This window comes from Medicago sativa, chromosome 8, assembly GCF_051527215.1.
Source record: "Medicago sativa cultivar Bolivia chromosome 8, Bolivia_mono, whole genome shotgun sequence".
NCBI lineage: Eukaryota > Viridiplantae > Streptophyta > Magnoliopsida > Fabales > Fabaceae > Medicago > Medicago sativa.
Genome location: NC_140756.1, coordinates 39,623,004 through 39,648,886, shown reverse-complemented (window position 1 = coordinate 39,648,886; position 25,883 = coordinate 39,623,004). Strand labels below are relative to the sequence as shown.

Sequence of the window (25,883 nt, the reverse complement as noted above, 5' to 3'; positions counted from 1 at the left end):
GTGCACCATTTCTATAAAATAATATAAAGTATCAATCCGTCCAGGACTAGAGTTGGTTACCAATTTATTTTTCTAAATTTATTACTTAAAAAGATTACGTTTTTAAGTGGTTCAATTTGGTAGGTCATGTTGAAACAAAATGAATTTTGTACAATGCCTCTAAAACTTTGATGATAACAAGTTATTAAAAGAATAATGGGATATTCTAATATATTTTCAAGTATGCAGGACCATAGACTAAAATTGAATGTATAAAATCAAGTTCTGATACTTGAAGAACGTATAGAAGAGCATTTGGATTTTGAAGAGAAGATGAAGTTGTAAGTTCATATTTATATCTAAAAGAGGAGTGAATTAGATTTTATGATTTATTGGATTTTTTTTAGTTTAGTGTTCTTGATAATTTTTCCGAAAAGTTATTATGAAGGTTTAAATAGAAATGCGGAAAAATAAAGAGAGTAAGGGAAAGAGAAAGAACACTAAGAAATTATAGTGGTCCCCCTGATGATAGGTCATCTTACGTTATTCTTAGCATGTTTTTCAGTTTATTTTAGTAGGATTTAGCAAGAAAAAGGAGGAGTATTAGAACTTTTTAATTCTATTTTTCACAAAACATAGCAATTTTAGGGGGTTTTTAAAGTAATTCACGAAGAAATCATACAAATCGGCAAATCAAGAACATCCGAAGAATTACAAAGATTTAAGGAAACAAAGAATGAAGATTCAAGAGGCCTCATAAGACTTACAAATGGGAGGAATTCTGTTCCCAAGTCCTGAGGCAAGTTATTTGGAGACGAAGACTTAAATCGAAAGAAAATCGGAGAATTTGGGCCCAGGAAAGAGGTGTCAGGCGCCTAGCACATTTGCAATGTGCCTAGCACATGAAAAATGTGCCTAGCACATAAACCATGCGCCAAGCACATGGAGTAGGCATCCATGCACCTAGGGCATTGTTCATGCGCCTAGGGCATGGCTTTTGCCATACTCTCATGCTCTAGGCATGCTGGTAATGTGCCTCGAGCGCCTGAAAGCTCGAGGCCCAATTGACTTTTCCTATTATTATTTTGGATAAAGCTGCCACTTTTAGCCCAAACCCAGGTAGAAACTCTCACTATAAATACCAGCCTTCCTCATTCAGAATTTCTCGTTCAGAACTGTAGCAGTTCAAGTGGAAGGCGACTTTGGAGCTTCGGGAGAGTTTCTAATGCATGAATGTTGTTGTCTAATATGATATGTGATATGAATGGTAATGTCTAAATTGATGAGTGATATGAATGATGATGTTTATATTGGAGAGTATTGTGAATGTGCGTAAATGTAGTTGATTGAAATTCTTATAATTGTTCAATGTAATTTATTTGTACCAAATTTATGTTATGAATTGTATTCTCACCTCTTTGTTATTGTTGTGTGTTTGTACTCTTGGGGTATAGATACTCAGGTTGGGGAGCTCTAGTTTCGGGGCAATTAGAAGGTGGCGATGGAAGTCTCCTTCCGTTATATTCATTTAGTAAAAAATTATGTAGTCAAATTGCGTACTCTGATCTGTAACACTAAGGTAAGGGGTTTTGTCATTTGATCCTTTTTCATGGAGCTTGAGGTTTGGAACTTTGATTTATTTTTCAATGATGATGAGAACTTAATTTGTTTCATTTAAAATTGATGAACTATTTTGCTGCTGATTTTATGAATCTTTGTTTATGAAATGGTGAAATATGATGAGAACTTAATTTGTTTCATTTAAAATTAATGAACTATTTTGCTGCTGATTTTATGAATCTTTGTTTATGAAATGGTGAAATGTTCGGTATGTGTAACACCTGTTTATTTAAATGTACACTTTTATTTAATAATTCAATGTCGCTGTCGTAGGGTGTACATTATACATGTGGAAATATATGGGACGCCTCTTTATAGAGTCTTAGGTTAGGTGAGAATCATGGATATGTTCAGGATGTGGCAAGGAGATGACTTGATTGGGGATCAGAAGTAGTAGGACTTGATGACATTTGTAGGTCTTTGTACTCTGTCATCCTAATTAAAGTTCAAGATTAGCTTAGGATTTTGTTTTTGAGTTTTATCTATTTCCTTCTTTTCCTTTTGGATTATTACTATTGTTTATAACATCGTTCATGATACATAGATGTTATTCTAATGACTCTTGTTTTACAAATTCCAGGGATTACGAGTACAAAGTCCATGGATTGCAAATTGGAGATTACAATTACATCGATCATTATTTTCGGAAAATAATTTTGAAAGAAAAGTTTTGGCTTAAATTCACTTTTAATCCCCCTATTTTAACTTAATCGGAATTTTAATCCCCCTATTAATGGAAATTGAAGAAATTAGGCATTTTCAAAATTAGGGTTCAAGTTTTCAAACCTAATTCATTTTCTTATTATAACTAGACTCTAACCCGTGCGATGCACGGGTTTTGTATATAAAATTATATTGATTGTACATTCAATACTATCCTATGAAACGACTGCAAAAAACAACAACAAAAAATGCAAAAATTACACTAATTTAAATTATTAAATTTCTTTTCTTACCAAATAATATTACCAGGTTGTGTTCTTGAATTTATTTATTCTCAATCTTCATATTCGATTACATTCATGTTAAAAGAAAACTAAAATAAACAAATTGAAAATAGTAAACATTTTTGAAAAGTCAGAGGGAGAAATCAAAGTAATGTTATAATCTAGTGTAGTGATTTTTGCAAATAAAAAGTCAGAATAAATAACTTCAAGTAATAATATATGAGAAACAAAGAGGCTGACAAAATTATCATCGGAATCAGTCAAATTATCAACAATTTTAAAAATGTAACTTTAATATCGTAACACGTAGTAAGCATACACCAAGAAACTGATCCTAACCGCAAGGGCCGTTAATTCTATAAAAATGAAAAGGAAAATGAACTTTTATGTGGTAACTGAAATAAGAAGAAATATGAAAAGGAACTTTTATATGGTAAACGACAGAAAATAACAACAACAACAACAACAACAACAACAACAACAACAACAACAACAACAACAACAACAACAACAATAATAATAATAATAATAAATACTGCCATCAATAAAGGAACCATTAAAAATGAAAAGAAATTGTTATCAGAAAAGGAACCGCTAGGGCGTTTGCGTCTTTAAAAAAATGTTTTAGTAATGTGGTATATCAATTTTGGAAGCAACAATATTTCAATCAAAAAGGAAGTGACTTAGTGGGGAGAGTTGTAAAGTGTAGCCAAGAGGTACCCGGTTCGAATCCTTGAAAAACCCTTTTTTTCATAAAAAATATTCAGACCCGCCAAAAAGGGCGGGATTAGGGTTAGGTCTTGCTGCTGCACGGGCCATATATGGTTCAAAACATTACTTGCACTTTTTATTAAAAAATATAGGTGTGATATATCATAAGGTATAAGGTATGTTAAAAGAACTCATGTTGTACATATGTAAGTTAATTTGTTTAGTATAAATAAGCTTTTCCCTATCAGTATGTATTGTTTGAAATGAGCGTATATGAGTCTGAAAGTTAGTACATACTTGGAATATAAGGGATTACATGAGTGTAGGTCTTAACATGCTTTAGATTAGAAAGCTGCTAATTAATACATACTTGTAATATAAAGGATAACCCCAACGTATCTGTCAAACTGGTAAGATGATAAAGTTGCCAATTAATTGACCAAATACTAATATATATATTAATTGGTCTAAGGTGTACATGTTTTCAGCAAGAAAAAATCTGTCACGGAATGGCAGAACTAACTTAGAGTAGACATGAGAGAAGCAATGTGATACTAAATGCATTTCAAATCACCTGCTTGTCTAAGTGGCCGAATAATTCAAAATCAAGTTTGAAATCTCAAATCCTAACTGATGAAGATTTTCTTTTATATTTTGAGTGAGTAATCTAGGCCAAGTGGACTTTTATTGACTATAAGCTTTAGGGCTCAACTTGAAGCAACTTGAATAAGTTTATTTTACAAACAAAAAAGAATAGACTGCAAAAATGTTGTGCACTGTCAAATCAGTGAGCCTAGAATTGGCAAAAGTTACAAACCCATATATAGTTGATAGGTACAAAAAATACAGACTCACATGATAACTACCAGAAAACTACAAAATCACATCCAACATCATTTGAATTCAAAAACCAAAACATGCTAACACCTAAAAACAACACCATATTGTCAACTAAAAAACCAATGCCAAACAAATCTGCAGCAGGACCATAAAGCAGCCTCATCAATAATTGATGAAGAGAACATGAACTACAACCATGCAAATCAAAATGGTAGCTGCACAGACTGCCGGAAAACCTGTAGTGCACAACATGCATAAAACAACATGAAAGCCAGCCAACACCCAAAAAACTCAAAGATACCTGCAGCCGAAACAGAAAAGTGTGAAATTCATCAGCATTCCAAAACAAAAACCCAGTAGCTACCTCAACGTATTTGATATCAGAATAATACGTGCAGTAGAGATTAGTACTTAAGGATGAAAAGAATGGAAAAATTAGACAAATTCAATGAACAATCTCATCCATAATTCAAGAATTGTACATTGAGTGGTTAAATACACATTTCTCAACCAAAAAAATGTCATACTCAGTAATAACTAATAACAGCCACACCCTTGAATATTAGATTTTAGAGTTAAACCCAAACATTTGTGTTTTCTGTCTTAAAATAATGAGGAATATTCATTTAACGTACTTGTGCACATACACCATTTTCATGTTGAAATCACAGTGAATATCACCAACGTGTATATTACCTGATGTACACTCGTTAATGCAAGGATATATTCAAATTGGGGCTGAACAGAGACCTCTTTAACAGATGGGGCTGAAACATGTTGTCATTGACTTATGCAGCCTGAAATAAAGCAAAATGAGACTATTAGGTTTCTATTTCCTCTGAAATAGAAAAGGTAAAAACGAAGAAGCACTAAAAGAATAAGAGAAGCTGTAATAAAGAAAAACAAATTCTTAATCAAAACTTTTTAGAAAGTTGTCGAATATTAGCAAAATAATATAATTAAACAAACATCATAAAAAATAATGGATGAGCAAGGTTCTATCATAATTGCACAATTCTTGTTATTTAGCCACTCACTGGTTCCGTATAGAAAAATTCACTCCCAAGGTTATATTATAATAGGAGGCAAAATTTCTTTAAAAAATCAAAGCAATTATAATAGTACTATGATTTTAGGTACTTACATGTCACTAGATATCAAATTTATAGATATTATAAAACCATCCTTTTTGATCAGTGGGAATCAAATTAATTATTAAGAGGAACCATCTTATTTTTACCTTAACTCTTAATCTCTAATAACAACAAATTATTTTCTAAAGAGTTGTATGTGGTAGGCTGCAAGCAGATTATTTTGTATAAAAAATAATCGCATGTAACTTGAAATGTAATGAAAACTTTATCTCAAAGTTGTTGGGTTCTAATAAAGCTACAGACTACATGTGCACCTTAAGCAACATTTAAGTAAAAACCAACACCCAAAGTATAAGTTAAAAACACATAGTGCATAAGCAATTTTATGGCAAACAAAACATTACTATGGAGTAGTATTTTAGGTAAAACTCATCTGCCAATTCTTTTTCCTTTGTCTCTGCTAGCGATGGAGCATAAGAAAAAATAAACTCAAATGCAGATACTCAACAGCCAGCATCTCTACGATAGTTTCTGCTAAAAAGTATCAGTTATTGCATCAATTCTACAAAGCTACTTCTCCCTGTTGACTTCAGAGAAACAATAAAACACAAAACATTGTAGGAAGAATCTGCATCCAATAAACTCTGCTTAGATCCATATCAATTCTTTCAAAGGAAAAATCCAGAACATGGTATATCTAAAAAAAAGTTACCCAGATAAAGAAAATAATTTCAAGGTCCATATTTTATCTCTTCTCAATCTATCGAATAGTAGTGCTGAAAGTTGAATTCAGAACCTAAATAAAAGAAAAGAATTCATTGAACAAAAGAATTCTTTTTGTAACCCAAAAAGAAATAAGTTGTAAAAGTAAAATCAAAATCCAATGATGCATTCAATCAAACATGTAAAAGAAGAAGTGAATATAGCCTTAAAACGATACAACCAGCAAATCATTTTCCAAGATACCAGATGCTACAATTTGTTTCTCTATCTTTTTAGAAGAAACAGTAGTCTTAACCTAATCCCGATAAATTTCTCGATGGCTTTAAGCAACCTATTGATGTCCAGTCTTATTAACATATATGAATAACTCATAAAATTCATAATGTTTCAACTATATTTAACACAAAGATCAGATTTGATGCTTAAAATATACTTGCAATGCCTATGTCGAATTCCAGTGGTATGTGTCAGTTTCATCAAATCATTTCGTACGGTCTTGCACACATCTGAACTGGTAATGTTATAACAACGGGATAGAAAAGTAAGTTTACGCAAAAAAGTAGTCTATAATAACAGAAGTATGAAAACTGCTGCAGCTTTGATAGGAATATGGAAACAAAACAGAATCTGACAATAAACAACCTTTCAAGTTGATAAGGGAATCAAGAGAATCTTGGTCTTTTGCAAACATAACAAAGTTTTCCAAACTCGACATAATGATCGTGAGAGAAAGGCTTGATCATTTGTTTCAAAACAGAAGGTATGTATGTTAGTATGAAACACATTCACCCAAAGTAACATAAGTCAAGCTTTGCTCATTTAAATAGCATGAGCTTTCTCTAATAATTAAATGAGTTAGTTGGGAAAGTATACAAATGAGCTTTCTCTAAGCATTCAATGTAGGCGTGCTATCCCTCTTTAACCTAGGTGTGCTATTGCTTTGCTAAATCATATAGATTCACATATAATAAAGGAGAAACAACAATAAACATACTAAGGACATATTAGAGGTTGTGTGAGGCATGATTCCAAATTCCTAAATGAAAAATAATTAGTACCAAACAATTAATCATTATCATCGCATATGAATTTGAAGAATCTCTACTCACAGGGAAGAAAGGAATGTGATTACCATCACCAAGATGTGTTTCATCATCATCATCATCAATCCTCAGCATTTTCAAAGGTATTACGTCCGAGTGATCTCAAAGTCTTAATTCTACAAACAGAGGCTATCCTCTTTATAAAAACTCAAAATTTGAGCACTCTACAACCAAAACACTCAAATCACAATATAAGCCAAAAAAACAAAGCAACAAAAAAAATACAAAAAGAAATAAAATATTAAAATGTTTAGGTTTTTCAAATTCACACCATGGTTTGAACTTAGTGGAAGAAATTGAAACCTTATAAAACAAAATTAAGACTCTATCATATGAATACGAATAATTCTTAGGACCATCACAAAACTTTTTGGTAGCAGAAACAGTGTCCAGCATGGAAGATAAAATCCTATAACTTCTCAGCAATTTTATGTTCTCATCTACATACTTCGACAATATACTCAGATAGCTTTTCTCATCAATGTCCAATTTTCGTTTAAGAAAAAATAAATAATGATAAATCGAAGCTTCCACTGAAGTAATGAAAAGGGATAATAAAGAAAGATCAAATGATTGAAGCAGAAGGAATCAAACCTGTAAAGATTGATTACCATGTGTTAATGAGGCTGAGAAATTGTTGGATGGCCAAGCTAGAACCTATCTCCCTCCGTTAACTCCACACCGCGATTCCCTCTCTGTACCACCGCAATCCATCGCGATCTCCTCTCACTGTTATGTTGTAGTATCACATAAACTAAATTGAAGAATTACAATACAATAAATTGAAGAATTACAATACAATACTCAATAATCATACACAAATCAGGAAAGAAAAGGAAGAAAAAAGAGTTTCCTTACCAAATTGCCGCCGTGTTTGGCAGAACTGCTATCGGAGCAACGACACCGCCATGTCTAGAACCACCGTGCCTAATCAATAAGTGTGCCCTAACTTCACTGCCATGTCTGATCGATTAAGATGAAGATATTTTTGCTTCTTTCTTCCGCCGCCATGTCTGTTTCGGTTTTCCTCTTCCGCCGCCGCCGGATTCATGTTTTCTTTCGCTACCGATCGAAGTCTATATTCACCGCATGCCATCTCAATTTTCACGTGATGCACTTTGTAGTGAGTAGGGAGAGAGTGAGTGTTTGGATTTGTGGAGGAAAAATTTGAAAATGGGAAGAGGATGAAGAAGATACAGTTCTCAGAGAGAGAGAGAGAGAGAGAGAGAAAATTTTAGGGTCGAGGTTAAAATTTCAACAATAGGGTTAAAACAGTAAATTGTAGCCATTAGGGTTTTGGAAAAATTAGGGCTTCAAAATTGGCTTGGGACAACTTTTATATATAGATAGACTAGACTTTTATCTATATGCTTTGCTAAATCATATAGATTCACCGCACGGGTCTCTAATAATACTGGACAATGTATAGTGAAGTAATCCTTGACAAACGTTAGAATATAAATAAAGCAAGCACATCATATTTGAAATAAAAGTATTAGTATAACAAAACACATTAATAAGGATATCCAAAGTTTTTTTGTAATACGAACCAACTAAAGTACATTTTGGTATATTTCTTTATAAACCATATTTGATGTTACATTTGTATCATCACCCTCGTCATCATGAACCAATATCTTCAAGCCTTTCCTATTAGTAACTCTAGACATGGCAACGTATAGTTGCCCATGGGAGAAAATTGATTGAGGCAGATAGACTCCAACATGTTTAAGCGACTATCTTGACTTTTATTCATAGTCATCGCAAATGAAACAACCAATGGAAATTGTCTTCGTTGAAACTTGAATGAGATTCTTTTGTCTGATGGAGTCAATGATAACCTTGAAATGTAAACCTTTTGGAATTCCAGAAGCAACAATCGTGTTCAAAAATTCATGAGTATGCACATCAAACCCACACGACGCACGGGTCTGAGATCTTAAATTATTAGTATTTTTAATCAGACACGTGTAATGAAGTTGGGGGTTACATAGCTCAACTGATTTCAGTTAAGTAATAAGTAGTTGAATGTTTTACGTTCAAACCCGAACGAAGAAAAAAAATAATGTAAGAACTAACCGTTAATATGTATCATTTAAAAAAAAAGACGCGGTATTGAAGGAACACTATAAAGCAAAATGATTACCAGTTTAATACATACTTCAAATACATGTATTAAATACGCAAACTATCATGTATTTACCTAACAATTTGAAACTTCAAAAAAAAAAAAATCTAACAATTTTTTTTTTGGTAGTATCTAACAATTTGAAGCATTACTTTATTTTTCAAATACTAAAAAGAAAAATTTCTGTCATATTATTGCTTGCTCATTTAATTAAGCCTATTAAGATCACATTTTATTTTAATAGATGATATATTTTAAAAAACGGGTACAAAGTCTTCAATACAAAACAACTCTAATAGAGTAACACCATTCAGTCAAGACTACACCAATTAAAGACTCCTCACTCCCCAAATCAAAAAAAAAAAAAAAAAACATTGGTACAATACAAAACAAATAAAGTATAATCATTACATGTCTATGCCACATCAATTTTACAACGTGACACTAAGCAGCCATATCACTCAAACATCAGTAAGTACAAAACCAAGCCGAAATAGTAGTAAATGACAGAACCGTTGTTGCATTGCTCAAGAAGGCTGCACAACTTCATTATCAACACACCAAGAGGCATAACTGCAGCAAGGATTCAAGAGTGTGCCAGCGTATGACTTAAAACAACCTTTCATGCACAACTTCATGTTTTTCATATTTTTTCTTCACTGCACAATGAAACCAAAAGGTTACAAACTCCCTCAATAACTCAATTAGTAGAAACCAAGCCCTCTATACAAACTCATAATCAAGCTTACTCCAGATTTTCCTTTAAAAGGCACTATGGTCACACAGCCCACATTATGACAATTAATACAAAATCACTATGATCACAAAGATGAATTTGACAAAAAAGTGAGTCTATCATTAAACTACATGGCAGAACCCATATTTAATCTTGAGTATATAACAAAGACAAACAAATCATAAAGAAATGTATAAGATTCGTTTGCCCAACGACAACAAATTCATAATACTCTCATCTCATGTTAGGCCAAGGAATGTTTTCCCACCAAAACAATTAAAAGGGACACCGCATGGACATCAAAGTGTTGCATAAAAGTCTATCAACTTAAAAAGGCATACTAAAGAATCAACTGAAAAAAGGGTTGCCCTCACATTGAAAGGGAACAAACTATGCATACCATAGACTTTTTGAAGAAAAAACACGTAACTATAAGCCAAAATCACGGGGGATGAAACAATAAAATGCCAAAACAGATATATAAAATATATGTGATATGACCCAGCCATTCAAGTATGAAATATATGTGATATGCCCCAGCCATTCAAGTATGAAAATATTAGTAAACTAACGTTTCCACTTCAACCACAAAAGGGATACCAAAGAAATTTTGCTTTCACTTCAACCATATTTATTTCAGAATTTTGCCCCAGCCATTCAACTATGAAAATATTAGTAAACTAACGTTTCCACTTAAACCAGAAAAGGGATACCAAAGAAATTTTGCTTTCACTTCAACCATATTTATTTCAGAATTTTTAGAAGGTAACTTGATTAGTATTAAAAGCTATCAACCGAAAGGGATACTAAACATATTTTATATATGCAAGGGACTATATACAACCAAACTCTTTTGGCATTCATTCAACATTCGCACACTTTCATAATGACCTCTAAACCCTTAACGATATGTGCGTTCATCATATATATATATATATATGATATATGGAAAGATAAAACAAACTCAATAATTAAAAAAAAAAATATAACAAAAGAGATTAATTGAATAGACTAAACAAAAGATGAAGGCCACTACACATATCATATAAAATAATTAGAGTAGATATGAGAGAAGCAAGGTGATACTAAATGCATTTCAAAGTCACTTGCTTGCATAACTGGGAAAATAATTCAAAATCAAGTTTGAAATCTCTAATCCTTACTATGAACATTTTCTTTTTATATTTTGAGTAATATATGCTAAGGGAACCTTTACTAACTATAAGCTTTAGGGCTCAACTTGAAGCAACCTTAATAAATTTATTTTAGAAACAAAATGAATTGGCTAAAAAATCAATGTCAAACGAAACTGCAGCAGGACAACAAAACAGCCTCAACAATGAACCTGAATTGATAACCCTGCAAAACAAAACTACAGCAGCACAAACACAGATGGAAAACAAATCCAAGCAGACGATAAAAGAATTGAAACAAACTTGCAGCCGAAACAGAAAAGTACAAAAATGCATCAGCCCTCAAACAAACAGTAGTTGCTCCAAAACCCTGAACTAAACTCAACTCCTTCCCATATTCTTATTATAATCCTTACTGATGAACATTTTCTTTTATATTTTGAGTAATTAATATATGCTATCTGAACCTTTACTAACTATAAGCTTTAGGGCTCAACTTGAAGCAACCTTATTAAATATATTTTAGAAACAAAAAGAATAGACCGCAAAAATGCAGTGCACCATCCCATATCATTGTTGTTCTAAGCTAAAAAACAATTATGAAACAACTGATAAAACCTCTTTTTAGTAATTGTTTTCTTCATTGATATACGTCTTATTCCTCTTTTACCGGTGCATCCACATTATGCTGTCAAAAAAAAATTAGCACCAAATGTAGTTTTTAGAATTTTTTAGAAGAAAAGAAAGGAACAATAAACCTTCAATTGGTGCCGCCGCCGGCCGCTTTGAGCACTTCGAAAGAGAAAAACAGAGGAAGGAATAAAAGAATTATAGTGTTTTTCCAACAATCTTGACGGATGAGATCAGTGCCAAATTTGATACAACATTTGGCGACGTTGATTCAACAGTGGAGAGAAGTTATAAAGAACAAACAATAAACAAACTAAGGACATATTAGAGATTGTCTGAGGCATGATTCCAAAACAGACAAATCAAAGCATTATATCACTGCAGCCAAAACACACAAATCACAATATAAGCCAAATTATAGGTGACAGTTCATAAAAGCATTATATCAAACAGATGGGGGAGGCAAAAGTAAGTGGAAAAACTGATTCACAAAGCCTACAATATAAGAAACAGATGCACACTCCAGTTTGGTTTTGTTTAACTTCGGATAATAACAATTGAAAGCATAATATGTTTTTTAAGATGTAAATAAATCATATTAATAGGTGCATACCATCAATTTTCTGCAAGATTTTCTTGACTTTATGGTTGCATCCATCCCATATGTTCGCTTTAAGCACAAATTTCTGCATACACAATAAGAATAAGATTAAGTTTAATTTCATTGTTCAAAAAATGAAAAATAAACTGAAATGGGACAAAAGCAAAAATAAAAGAACCATGGAGAATGTGATGGAATTACCTGTATCTTCGGAGTTAAGTTTGTAACTTGTCATAAATGAAGATCTGGGCAAAAGAAAAAAGAGTGATTTAGATATGAGCAGAAGAGAATAAATGAGGGAAAAAAAGGTCTCTGGGTATATAAAATCAAACTCAAAATCAAATTTTTACTAAACTATCAAAAGATGATGTTTATCCCCTCAAAACCCCTGAAAACAGAATCAAAAAATGAAATTCGAGCCATATAGTGTAGCGTGCGACCACGAAAATAAAGTGAATCGATTAATTAAAGGAAAGAGTATATGAACTAAGATACCTGAGATCGATTGAAGAAGCATATGAGAGCAGTGGGAGCGAGAGAGAAGAAAACATGCATAACAGAGAGAGAGAGATGTGGTTATTCTCATAATTTGGTTTCTATTCTGTTGTTCGCGGCTTTTTTTTCTCCTTCATTTGTTACTATAGCTGTTTCGTAATTAAGGTTTAGGTTAGGGTTAAAACAGGAATTTTATTCTCTAGGGTTTAGGTTTAATTAGGGCTAAAATGATGGCTTGGGGCAACTTTTATATATAGTATGAAACAGATATATAAAATATATGTGATATGACCCAGCCATTCAAGTATGAAATATATGTGATATGCCCCAGCCATTCAAGTATGAAAATATTAGTAAACTAACGTTTCCACTTCAACCACAAAAGGGATACCAAAGAAATTTTGCTTTCACTTCAACCATATTTATTTCAGAATTTTGCCCCAGCCATTCAACTATGAAAATATTAGTAAACTAACGTTTCCACTTAAACCAGAAAAGGGATACCAAAGAAATTTTGCTTTCACTTCAACCATATTTATTTCAGAATTTTTAGAAGGTAACTTGATTAGTATTAAAAGCTATCAACCGAAAGGGATACTAAACATATTTTATATATGCAAGGGACTATATACAACCAAACTCTTTTGGCATTCATTCAACATTCGCACACTTTCATAATGACCTCTAAACCCTTAACGATATGTGCGTTCATCATATATATATATATATATGATATATGGAAAGATAAAACAAACTCAATAATTAAAAAAAAAAATATAACAAAAGAGATTAATTGAATAGACTAAACAAAAGATGAAGGCCACTACACATATCATATAAAATAATTAGAGTAGATATGAGAGAAGCAAGGTGATACTAAATGCATTTCAAAGTCACTTGCTTGCATAACTGGGAAAATAATTCAAAATCAAGTTTGAAATCTCTAATCCTTACTATGAACATTTTCTTTTTATATTTTGAGTAATATATGCTAAGGGAACCTTTACTAACTATAAGCTTTAGGGCTCAACTTGAAGCAACCTTAATAAATTTATTTTAGAAACAAAATGAATTGGCTAAAAAATCAATGTCAAACGAAACTGCAGCAGGACAACAAAACAGCCTCAACAATGAACCTGAATTGATAACCCTGCAAAACAAAACTACAGCAGCACAAACACAGATGGAAAACAAATCCAAGCAGACGATAAAAGAATTGAAACAAACTTGCAGCCGAAACAGAAAAGTACAAAAATGCATCAGCCCTCAAACAAACAGTAGTTGCTCCAAAACCCTGAACTAAACTCAACTCCTTCCCATATTCTTATTATAATCCTTACTGATGAACATTTTCTTTTATATTTTGAGTAATTAATATATGCTATCTGAACCTTTACTAACTATAAGCTTTAGGGCTCAACTTGAAGCAACCTTATTAAATATATTTTAGAAACAAAAAGAATAGACCGCAAAAATGCAGTGCACCATCCCATATCATTGTTGTTCTAAGCTAAAAAACAATTATGAAACAACTGATAAAACCTCTTTTTAGTAATTGTTTTCTTCATTGATATACGTCTTATTCCTCTTTTACCGGTGCATCCACATTATGCTGTCAAAAAAAAATTAGCACCAAATGTAGTTTTTAGAATTTTTTAGAAGAAAAGAAAGGAACAATAAACCTTCAATTGGTGCCGCCGCCGGCCGCTTTGAGCACTTCGAAAGAGAAAAACAGAGGAAGGAATAAAAGAATTATAGTGTTTTTCCAACAATCTTGACGGATGAGATCAGTGCCAAATTTGATACAACATTTGGCGACGTTGATTCAACAGTGGAGAGAAGTTATAAAGAACAAACAATAAACAAACTAAGGACATATTAGAGATTGTCTGAGGCATGATTCCAAAACAGACAAATCAAAGCATTATATCACTGCAGCCAAAACACACAAATCACAATATAAGCCAAATTATAGGTGACAGTTCATAAAAGCATTATATCAAACAGATGGGGGAGGCAAAAGTAAGTGGAAAAACTGATTCACAAAGCCTACAATATAAGAAACAGATGCACACTCCAGTTTGGTTTTGTTTAACTTCGGATAATAACAATTGAAAGCATAATATGTTTTTTAAGATGTAAATAAATCATATTAATAGGTGCATACCATCAATTTTCTGCAAGATTTTCTTGACTTTATGGTTGCATCCATCCCATATGTTCGCTTTAAGCACAAATTTCTGCATACACAATAAGAATAAGATTAAGTTTAATTTCATTGTTCAAAAAATGAAAAATAAACTGAAATGGGACAAAAGCAAAAATAAAAGAACCATGGAGAATGTGATGGAATTACCTGTATCTTCGGAGTTAAGTTTGTAACTTGTCATAAATGAAGATCTGGGCAAAAGAAAAAAGAGTGATTTAGATATGAGCAGAAGAGAATAAATGAGGGAAAAAAAGGTCTCTGGGTATATAAAATCAAACTCAAAATCAAATTTTTACTAAACTATCAAAAGATGATGTTTATCCCCTCAAAACCCCTGAAAACAGAATCAAAAAATGAAATTCGAGCCATATAGTGTAGCGTGCGACCACGAAAATAAAGTGAATCGATTAATTAAAGGAAAGAGTATATGAACTAAGATACCTGAGATCGATTGAAGAAGCATATGAGAGCAGTGGGAGCGAGAGAGAAGAAAACATGCATAACAGAGAGAGAGAGATGTGGTTATTCTCATAATTTGGTTTCTATTCTGTTGTTCGCGGCTTTTTTTTCTCCTTCATTTGTTACTATAGCTGTTTCGTAATTAAGGTTTAGGTTAGGGTTAAAACAGGAATTTTATTCTCTAGGGTTTAGGTTTAATTAGGGCTAAAATGATGGCTTGGGGCAACTTTTATATATAGTATGATTTAATTCAAATTTTGTTTTTTAATTATTAATTAATTAGTTTTTACATTTTGTATGTAATTAATTATTTAAGTTGATGACGTGAAAACTTAATTAGCCAACACACATTGCTACATCACCGCCACATCATTAATGACAATGAAAAATCACTGAAATTAGTAGGGGCATAAAAAAAACCAAAAAATGTAAAATAAGGAGACTAAAATAGTGGTTTTGAAAATAGGGGGATAAAAATTCCGGTTAAGTTAAAATAGGTGGATAAAAAATACATTTAAGCCAAAAGTATTACTATGATTTTCAAAAGAGAAAAAAATCATGCTTTAGATTAAAAATATCAGAATGTTAAATTTATTGTTATTATAATTTACTTTGTTTGCAATTTAATTATTCTACGATTTAGTTTTCTATAATTTATTTTTCAAAGTCATCTAAATTAAAGTAATTTACTTTGCAAATTCATTACATTTATACACTTTAAATTTCATTGTAATTTACTTTTCAAGTTATTTACATTTCTTTCGTTTTACATTTTTCAGCACTTAAAATTTTAAGTTAATACTTATTTAAAAACTTTTTAAACTCAAATCATACACTTTTATGCATTAAAAATTGTACGTTGTTTTTATTTTTCATGTACAATTTTGGCATTATTAATTTCCATGAATTATGTAAGTTTTGAGTCAATCACAATTAAGATTCTTAACCATCCAAATTTTCAAACAATATTCAAAGTAAACACAATGAATCTTACTTTTTAACTTGTTAAGATCTTACACTAAACATTCTATTTGTTTATAATTGTTAATAGATATTCATATTCCAATAAAGATCAATCAAATTCAACACCAATACAGTAAATAAATGATAGCTTATGAAATTTTATAATAGAATCAATTGGGTTCATCACTCAAACACATACACATTTTCCTTTTGAAAGGAAGTGGGCTAAAGCAAAACTAACAAAACACTTTGCTACAAAAGTATCCGAGCAGTACCCTACATCTTTACAATCATAATCACTAGTACATTCAAATAGGTCTGAAAAGAAAGAAGAAAATAAAAATATGTTATTAAAATGTGATAAATATTATGTAGGAAGTAAGTAAGAAAATTTCAAAAGGATAAAATTTACTTACAATCATCATTCATTGCAACAACAAATAAGGAGAGAAATATAAGTATAACATAAAAATACTTGACAATTTGAACCATGTTTTTTCCCTGTTAGAAATGTAATATGGTTTTATGACTTTATAATTTATAAATCCTGTAACACCCATACTAGACGTATCTAGAAAGTCTAGCATGTGAGTTAGTTTAGTACTGGATACATTAAAATTTATAACATAAAAAGCTTCAAATGGATTTATTATACAACAAATGCGTTCGTACAATAAATTACAACTCAACTTTTCTGAAGTATTAAATATGCATCCTTGAATATCCTCATCTCCCGGCAATAGGTACGAACGAACACTTGTCGCAACCTCCATCCGGCTACTAGCTTGCTAAACCATCCGGATACCTGAAACAAATAAGGATTGGGATGAGACATAATGTCTCAATGAGTTCCACCTAATCCTAGGCTATAGGCAACCACGGGGGAAACCTACGGCCACCACATATCTACAATACAACCTGTCGGTTGATTATACGTGTGTGGGGACTTGCTTTCTTAGACGGTCGTGCATACTAGGGCCGTCATAAATCCATCTTAACTTGTTATAGGCTTCTCTTCTATACGTGTCATGGCGGTCAAGGGGAAACTAAAACCACTTTGCCAAGAATACACTCTATGCATCAAGGATCTCATACTCCTATCACGACACAATTCTAAACCGGACGATTAGGGGAAACCTAAGATCGTCATCGGCATATCTTTCTATACTTACTTCTACTTGCTTAATATGTTGTTTCTATAACATATCATCTCTTATCACAAAAGTGATCCTTGCTATCTTACTACTTCTTGACGAACTACGCCAAGTCTCTACTTGTTCTTGACAATCTACGTCAAGGCTCTATGACATAACATATAAATGTATGAACATTATGCATAGTTAGCTTCATTGATTATGTTAGCGTGTAACAAACAACATTATCTGAATTCATTTTATGGATTAGTCCCGAGTGGAGTAACCCCGGAAGCTAATCCCTTACTACCGGTGAAGTGCTTAGCAAGAGCGCACCGGACTCCCTTAGTGAACGTGCGGGTCCCTTACGGCTTACCCCATTCCCCTTGGAGAACCTTTTATATCCAACCTTTGGTGGAATACAAAAGACACGGCACCTTAACTTAGTGAAATGCGGCTCCCTTTCAGCTTAACCATTCCCCGTGGGGAACCCCTTGAATCCAACCTTGGAAGGATTTCAAGAGACATAACACTCTTCTTAAAACTTGGTCTTATGCATGTATGAAGGTTATACCTAAAACATGCTATCTCTTTTCCTCGGATCCTTAAACAATCCAACTACAGGTAAACTTATTGATTGCTTAACTTAATTTATGAATAGATATCTAATCATTCAAATCTTAGTATACTTGATTCTATGCTTAACTATCTAGTTCTCGACAAGCTATGTTGAGGCTCTATATTATTTCCCTTGCTTAATGATTAACTTGCTACTCGATTCAAGATATAATTATCTCGTTTGCCAAGCATCACTAAGCATGTTAAATACTTGCTTCATTCTTGAGAAAGTCTCTTTAAAAAGATCATCATATGGGACCTTGGTTTGAGGGGTTTACTTTCATAAAAGACTGCACGAGAAAATCCAGCACCAAAACATCAAATCTGCCTGAAATGGGTACACAGGGCAGATTGTGTTGTTTACTTGTCATGGCGAGTAAACTTGCTCGCGAGGCGAGTAAAACATTGGTTCTGTTCTGTTTACTTGCCATGGCGAGTACTAGCTCGCTATGGCGAGTTGTGACAGTCCAGAACTTGTAAAAATGGTATTTTAACCCCCAAAGACCTCAAACTAAGTGTCTCTAAGTATATTGGAACATATTTGATCATAGGATACTTGTAAAACACTCATATAGCAAGTATTAGCATGATTAGAAAGCATGGCAAGAAAAGGGCAACTAAACTTAAACTTATAAACCCTAAAATGCATATTATCCTTACAAGATAAACACATGATCCCAAAGGGAGGATAGCTATCTAAGGAACTCACCTTAACATAAACTTGGCAATCCTTCAAGCCCTAAGCTCAAGCAATCAAAACCCTAGCTCTTGATCTACATGCTCCCTTTGATCATACCATATCAAACTAGTTGTTTTTCTTGCAATCCAAGGCTCCATAATCCTTGCTTCCTCATCCATCTTTAATTACCTATTCCAACTCAAAGCTTCCACCATCCAAACCCTAGCTTCAAGATTCATTCCTTGTGATGATGGAGTTGGAAAACAAACTCAATCCAAGTCCAATATTGCTTCTTTGATCTTGAAGAAACTTTATCGTGTACAAGTTCAAGCTTCCAACATAATCTTCACTTAACACCCAAAAACCCTAACTTTGAATCCATCTCTTGAGAGGAAGAAAAGAGAAATCAAACAAAACCCAAACTTCTTTAAGCTTAATGGATCATGAAGGAACAAAGTCTAGAAGCTTACCATGGAGGGAAGAAGATTTTGCAAGATTTGGTGGAGAGGAGAGGAAGGGCGATGGGAGAAGAAGAAAAAGAGAGAAGGAAGACTTGGTCAACTCTTGGAAAAAGAAAGGGAAAAGATTATGAGATATTTGTGACCACAACCAAATAAATATCCTTGCACATGCAATTACCAAATTGCCCTTGCCTTAAGCGTGTTAAATACGACACCGATACTTTTCCCGTGTTATGCTGACATGTCATAAAATATTAAATATTAACCCACTTACCATGAATTATTTCCTCTGGCACGTTTAACGGGTAATATACCGATACTGACAGGCGGGATGTTACAAATCTCATCCTCTCCTTTTATACAATAAATAGTTTTTATGGCTTATGGTATACAATAAATAGTTTTTATGGCTTATGGAGTTGCAAAAAAACTTCTTAAAATATGAATTATTATTAAATGTCTCTTAAGTACATCAAAATATTTTGTTTACCCCTTTGGCATGCTTAATAAAGGGATCGCATAAAAAACTTACCAATCAGAAGAATTCATTCTTATTTTTCAAGTTTACAATATTTTATAACCTTTTCGCAAGACATAAAAGGGAACTAATAGGCTTCAAGTGCACGATGTCTATAAAATAATTAAAAAAAGACTAAAATGCACTTTTGGCCCCCTATGTTTGGCTCCGTAGCAATTTTGGCCCCCTATTAAAAAAAACAACTTTCCAGCCCCCCAACTTCACCCCCTTTTGCAACTCAGTGGCCCCCTTCTATTTTGACTCAGTCAAAGATCATATGGCCCTTAGATGGACGCCACGTGGCATATAATAAATTAAAATTAAAAAAAACAATTAATTATTTACATAATTAAATAAATATAAAAAAATAAAAAATAAAAAACCATCTTCTTCCCACCATCTTCCAAACCCAACATACTTTCCACCTTGCGACGGTGGAAGTCCCTCTGGCCTCGACTCATTCTCCGCTCTTCTTCGCAAAAAATCCCTTTTAACCTGCCGCAGAAGCTTCCAATTGCGACCGCGTATAAATATCCTTCGTCGACCTCGATCTCGCCGGCGCACCACCGCCGTTCAAATTCCTAAAATCCCCCGTCGACTTACTTCTCACATCACCGCCCGAACCTCCTTCCATATCCCAATCATCCCAACCTGAATCAACTCTGGCGACTCTGCCCCATCGGCGGCCTTCCCTTTGAACCTAAATTCTCCTTCACAACCGGAGGATCACGCCACGACCGACCTTCCGACAAAGCTTGAATCCGATCACGATAAACCGAAGCAGCGTTGGTGTTATACTTGGTAACAATATTCGTTTCCTTCGGAATTGAATACTTCGCAAGGAAAGCGTTGAGATTGTCATTACCATCAGCTTCCATTTTCTTGATTTGGATTTCAGACCAAGCATCCATGGTGACGGATCGGACGAAGGAGATTTGAACGCCGAGACCACGGTGTTTGCCGGAGCATTCTAAGCACATGAAGATGTCGTATGAGACTGATGCCCACTGTGGATTCTTTTGAGAGCAGTCGACGCAGATCTAAAAGTGGAAGAAGGTGGGAAGTATGTTGGGTTTGGAAGATGGTGGGAAGAAGATGGCTCTTTTTTTTATTTCTTTTTTATATTTATTTAATTATGTAAATAATTAATTGTTTTTTTTATTTTAATTTATTATATGCCACGTGGCGTCCATCTAAGGGCCAGCTGATCTTTGACCGAGTCAAAATAGGAGGGGGCCACTGAGTTGCAAAAGGGGGTGAAGTTGGGGGGCTGGAAAGTTGTTTTTTTTTTAATAGGGGGCCAAAATTGCTACGGAGCCAAACATAGGGGGCCAAAAGTGTATTTTAGCCTTAAAAAAAATATTAATCCGACAAGGACTAGAGTTGGTTACCAATTTCTTTTTTAATTTGATTAGTTGAAAAGATTAGATTTTTGAGTGCTTCAATTTGGTAGATCATGTTGAAACAAAATGGGTTTTGTACAATGCCCCTAATTAAATTTTTGATGATAATAAGGTATTAAAAGAACAATTGGATATGCTAATATATGTTTAAGTATGAAGGACCATGGACTAATATTCAATGTATAAAATCAAGTTTTGATACAGGAAGAACGTTGATGACAGAGCATCATATGACATTTTAGCTATGTTTTTTAGTACTTTTCGTTGCATTTAAAGACAAATAAGATGAGAGATAGAGAAATTGTTAATGGTTTGAGGAAAATATTGATTTTTTTCACTCAAGTCATTGTAATTCACTTTTATCCTAGATCATGCAATTCCATAGCTGTTTTGAGTGTTTTGTAGTGAGGAATCATGTAAATCGACAAATCAAGACTTCACGTGAAAGATCAATGATATGGAATTGAAGATCAATTTTTCTTAGAAGGTCGTTGTAGACAATACAAAGTGAAGAAAATTCATTTCAAGTTCCTAGAATTTTCTAGACCGAAGAACGATCGAAAACAGGATGAAAACGCAAGAAATCGCACATGATGGACCGCCTCAAGCGACCACGTGCAAGTACCATGTGCCCCTGTGCCTGGAACAACATTCCTTTCTGCCTCAGGTGCTTATGTGTGTGCTTTTGTGCGCTTAGGCGCCCAACTGCCGACTGAAAACTGATTTTTCTTCTTTTCAAAGCTGGATCGGTGCAAAGAGAGACCCTTGCACACATTATTATTCATTAAAAAACATTAAAGGTCAAAGCAAGGGTCAAACATTAGGGTTTCAAGGCAGGATTTCTCCTTCTCTTGTTCTCTCTAGGGTATGTTTCTCTATTGTTTTATTATAATGTATGTTGCCATGATCAACTAAACCTCTTGATTAGGATTCCAATATGAACCCCTTCTTATTTGTTGGAATTTATTAATAAAGTTTTTCATTCAGTTTATGCTTTGATTGTGCTCTATTTAAATTAGATTATGCATGTTCTTTAATGCTTTGTCAATTGGTTAACTACGAGTGTAACCATGAGGATTGAAGCGTATGATAAAAGTAGGCCCTGAAAATTATATCAATTCCATTGGCTTTTCTAATTACCACTTCTTATTGAGGTTAGGAAGTTTCAGGTTTGAACTCATTTTGTAACATCCTAAGACCCCGACTTTGGAATATTAGATAAAAAGTAAATATATTTAATAAAAGTAGGTGTTACACATGCTCAACATCAATGCACTCATGTAATATTAATATCTCAAAACAGAAGCTGAAATAGTTTTTCAAACTCAACGGAATAAAATAGGTCTTGAACATTCAAAAGCCAAGTCACAATTATAACACTTCAAACTTCAAGAAAAATGTGTAACTAATTAACAACCCCCGATCTTAGTGTTACAGATCAGAGCACGTAAATCGACTACTTATTTATTCACTAATAAGATAAATATGATGGAAGAAGCTTCCATCGCCACCTTAAAAATCGCCCAGTAGTTATTATTCTTCAACCTAAGTATCTGTACACCATGAGTACAGACACCATAAACACAATAACAACAAGGGGTGAGAAATACACTTCATAACATAAGGCTAGAAAATACAAACATCATTAAATATTAATGGTATTCAAACCATCAACGGCTACAATTGTCATCTTAGTTTCTCATCAATATATACATCATCATGTACACTTCATTCTAGAACATACTCACCAAGTTCAGACATCATCATTTAGATGCAGATGAATTTCCTTCCTAGGACCTATATGCATGTGGTACCACACCTACTCATCGTTTATTGTATGTCAGAGTTGTGTTACTGAACATACTCTCATCGTTCTCATCATTCCCTAATTATGATTCTATATGCATGCATAAAGACAGACTCACCAAGTAATGCACTTTAACACGTCATCAATAACTCACACCAAACATGAAATTCATCTCATCATACACATCATCATAACATGGTATATTTCATCATTACTCATCGTTAAAAACAAGGTATTATCTCACCGTTACTCGTCATCATAAACAAGGTATTTCTCATTGTTACTTATCATCATAAACAATATTTAACTTATCATTATTCAACATCATAAAACAATTATTATCCTTAACATTATTCGTTACCTAATACGCACATCTTCCTATTTTCAGTTACATTTCGTCTTATCAATCCTTTCACCATCATCGTTCATCCTAATCGACCACACTCTATTCTTTATTCATTTTTAAGCCTTCTACATTCCTACCTAACGATTATTTTAGGCTCTTTTATTACCTTGACGAAATTACTTTGGTTATCGTCAACTACTTCATCCCACCACTCTATAATTCATCATATTATCATCTTATACTCCATTAACTAATCCATGATTTTAGACTCATCGTGTGATCACACTATTTACTTTATTATGAACTTCTCTCATTAACCTCAAGTAACTTGATATTTTCCCTAATCAAACGACACTATCCAAAAGGTTTCCTATGCAAACAAATCTCGACCATGTATATTTACCTATGATAATACCTTCTATTGCCTTCACTGCTATCACGTATATTTTACCTATGAAAGATTTACCCATGATAATACCTTTCATACTTTCATTGCCATTTATTTTTACTTGTGATAATTACCTATGATAGATACCCATGTTCCCTTATTTCTATCTCCTGGTAGTTACTTTTAATTCTTAAAATTCAATTCACACTAGACATAAGATATACAATCTTCTATATGTGAGTACATGACCACACATATACTTTCCACCTAAACTCTTGCATCAAATCTTAGTACTAAGAAAGTTGCTTTTTTGACAAGGAAAGTTTCCTATTGACACAAGTAAAATACTAAAATGCCCCCAGCGGTTGTTAACAGCCGCTCTGCAAACCGGCGATAGTTAACTGCCGCTGGCACTCAACGGTAGTTAACTACCGCTGGAAACTGATCTAGATCTGTTTTCACTTTGTTTTTCAGTTCTGCGTCCATTGCCACCGTTTCAAAGTTTATTATTTCTCTTCAAACTTCAGTGTCACCGTCAGCTTCTTATTTCAACTTCTACAACTACTAATTTTGATTCTTCTTTTAGTTCTCCAATTTCATGGCCTTCGGGTTTAATGTTATTCTTCAATTTCATTATGGACAATTGTTTAAAGTTATTCCTCACCAACACAGTGAGCAACATTTCAAATGAGCATCCCCGTAAGGCAACTTCAGTCCATATCACATATTGAGGAGCCCCCTGAAATGACCAGAAATAAGCATTATGAATCTACCATTTTTCATAAATCACATACTTCTTCCATTGAGAAAATCTCTCTAAACACAACAGTGAGAAAATTTGAGAAAGGAGCCAATATATGGACCTACCTTCTTAAACCTTCAAAGCTGCTTTATGGACCATGGTTTCCTTGTGTATTTGATGACAACTCTTCTCCACAAGATCAAGCAGCTTCTTCAAGCAATGAATTTTTAAATTTTGAAACGGTGGCAATGGACGCAGAACTGAAAAACAAAGTGAAAACAGATCTAGATCAGTTTCCAGCGGTAGTTAACTACCGCTGAGCTCCAGCGGCAGTTAACTACCGGCGGTTTGCAGAGCAGTTGTTAACAACCGCTGTGGGCATTTTAGTATTTTACTTGTGCCAATAGGAAACTTTCCTTGTCAAAAAACGCGGCTTGGCTTTTGGTTCAATTCTCTTTAGCTAGGGCAGAGAGAAAATATGTTTTAAAAGATTTAATTAATTTTGTAACAAAAAAAAACTCTTTTATATAGTTGTATTCAAACAAATCAACTTAGAGTCCGTTTGTTATAGTTTTTTTTAGGAAAAAAATCACTTTTTTTAAAAGAATAATCACTTTTAAGAGTTTTGCATCTGTTTGTTACAAATTTTTGAAAAAATCAGAATCTAGAAGAAAAAAAAAATCTAAAAACAGCTTCAAATGAGAAGCTAATAATAGCAGCTCTCAAAAAATATATTTTTTTTAGCGGAGTGAGAAAATATGATTTAAAAGATTGAACTAATTTTGTAACAAAAAATCCCTTTTATATAGTTGTATCTAAACAAACTAGATTATTTGTTTAAAAAAAGTGATTTTTGTTACGGTAAACAAACACAAAAAAGATTCTGATTTTTCACAAAATCTCTAAAATATAATCTCTAAATTATTTTATGTCAAAATCACTTTTATTTTAATCCGTAACAAACGGGCCCATAATCTCTAAATTATTTTTTGTGAAAATCACTTTTATTCTAATCCGTAACAAACGAGCCCTTAACAGCTTCTCATTAGAAGCTATTTTTAGATTTTAATTTTTTTAAAAAATCTGTAACAAACTGATGCAAAACTCTTAAAAGTGATTATTAAAAAAATGATTTTTTTCTTAAAATCTATAACAGATAGACTCTAATAATTATGAAATTTTGCTGATTTTTATAAATTGTTAATAGATACTCCTTCCGTTTCAAAATATAAGCAAAATTCATTTTTTAGGTTCATTCATTTAATGATGTATGTGGTTCATAATATGGACCACATACATCATTAAATGAATGAACTTAAAAAGTGAATTTTGTTTATATTTTGAAACCGAGGGAGTAGATGGGGATTTTTTTTTTTTTTTTATAATCAACCGATAATTTGAAACGGGGAGAGAGTAGT

At 33.0% G+C, this 25,883-nt stretch overlaps 4 long non-coding RNA genes across 7 annotated transcripts; 1 reads left to right on the top strand and 3 right to left on the bottom strand.

Annotated features, from left to right (window-relative positions):
- The first annotated feature begins 57 nt into the window (after positions 1-57).
- On the top strand, positions 58-2,377 carry LOC146899037 (uncharacterized). Its single transcript, XR_015023275.1, has 3 exons — positions 58-320; positions 1,434-1,558; positions 2,180-2,377. It is a non-coding gene; the product is annotated as an uncharacterized LOC146899037 (long non-coding RNA).
- A 1,634-nt stretch (positions 2,378-4,011) lies between these two features.
- On the bottom strand, positions 4,012-7,741 carry LOC146899036 (uncharacterized). Of its 2 annotated transcripts, XR_015023567.1 has the most exons (4): positions 7,629-7,741; positions 5,596-7,181; positions 4,794-4,894; positions 4,012-4,398 (listed from the first exon to the last, which is right to left on the bottom strand). It is a non-coding gene; the product is annotated as an uncharacterized LOC146899036 (long non-coding RNA). The 2 variants fall into 2 exon arrangements; XR_015023566.1 differs by having other exon boundaries at positions 4,794-7,181.
- A 1,634-nt stretch (positions 7,742-9,375) lies between these two features.
- LOC146899035 (uncharacterized) lies at positions 9,376-15,653 on the bottom strand. Of its 2 annotated transcripts, XR_015022910.1 has the most exons (6): positions 15,391-15,653; positions 15,097-15,140; positions 14,908-14,980; positions 12,447-12,490; positions 12,258-12,330; positions 9,376-9,804 (listed from the first exon to the last, which is right to left on the bottom strand). It is a non-coding gene; the product is annotated as an uncharacterized LOC146899035 (long non-coding RNA). The 2 variants fall into 2 exon arrangements; XR_015022909.1 differs by lacking the exon at positions 15,391-15,653 and having other exon boundaries at positions 15,097-15,383.
- An 852-nt stretch (positions 15,654-16,505) lies between these two features.
- LOC146899034 (uncharacterized) lies at positions 16,506-19,571 on the bottom strand. Of its 2 annotated transcripts, XR_015023150.1 has the most exons (4): positions 19,272-19,571; positions 18,832-19,185; positions 16,788-17,176; positions 16,506-16,689 (listed from the first exon to the last, which is right to left on the bottom strand). It is a non-coding gene; the product is annotated as an uncharacterized LOC146899034 (long non-coding RNA). The 2 variants fall into 2 exon arrangements; XR_015023149.1 differs by having other exon boundaries at positions 18,832-19,555.
- Between the last annotated feature and the right edge of the window lie 6,312 nt (positions 19,572-25,883).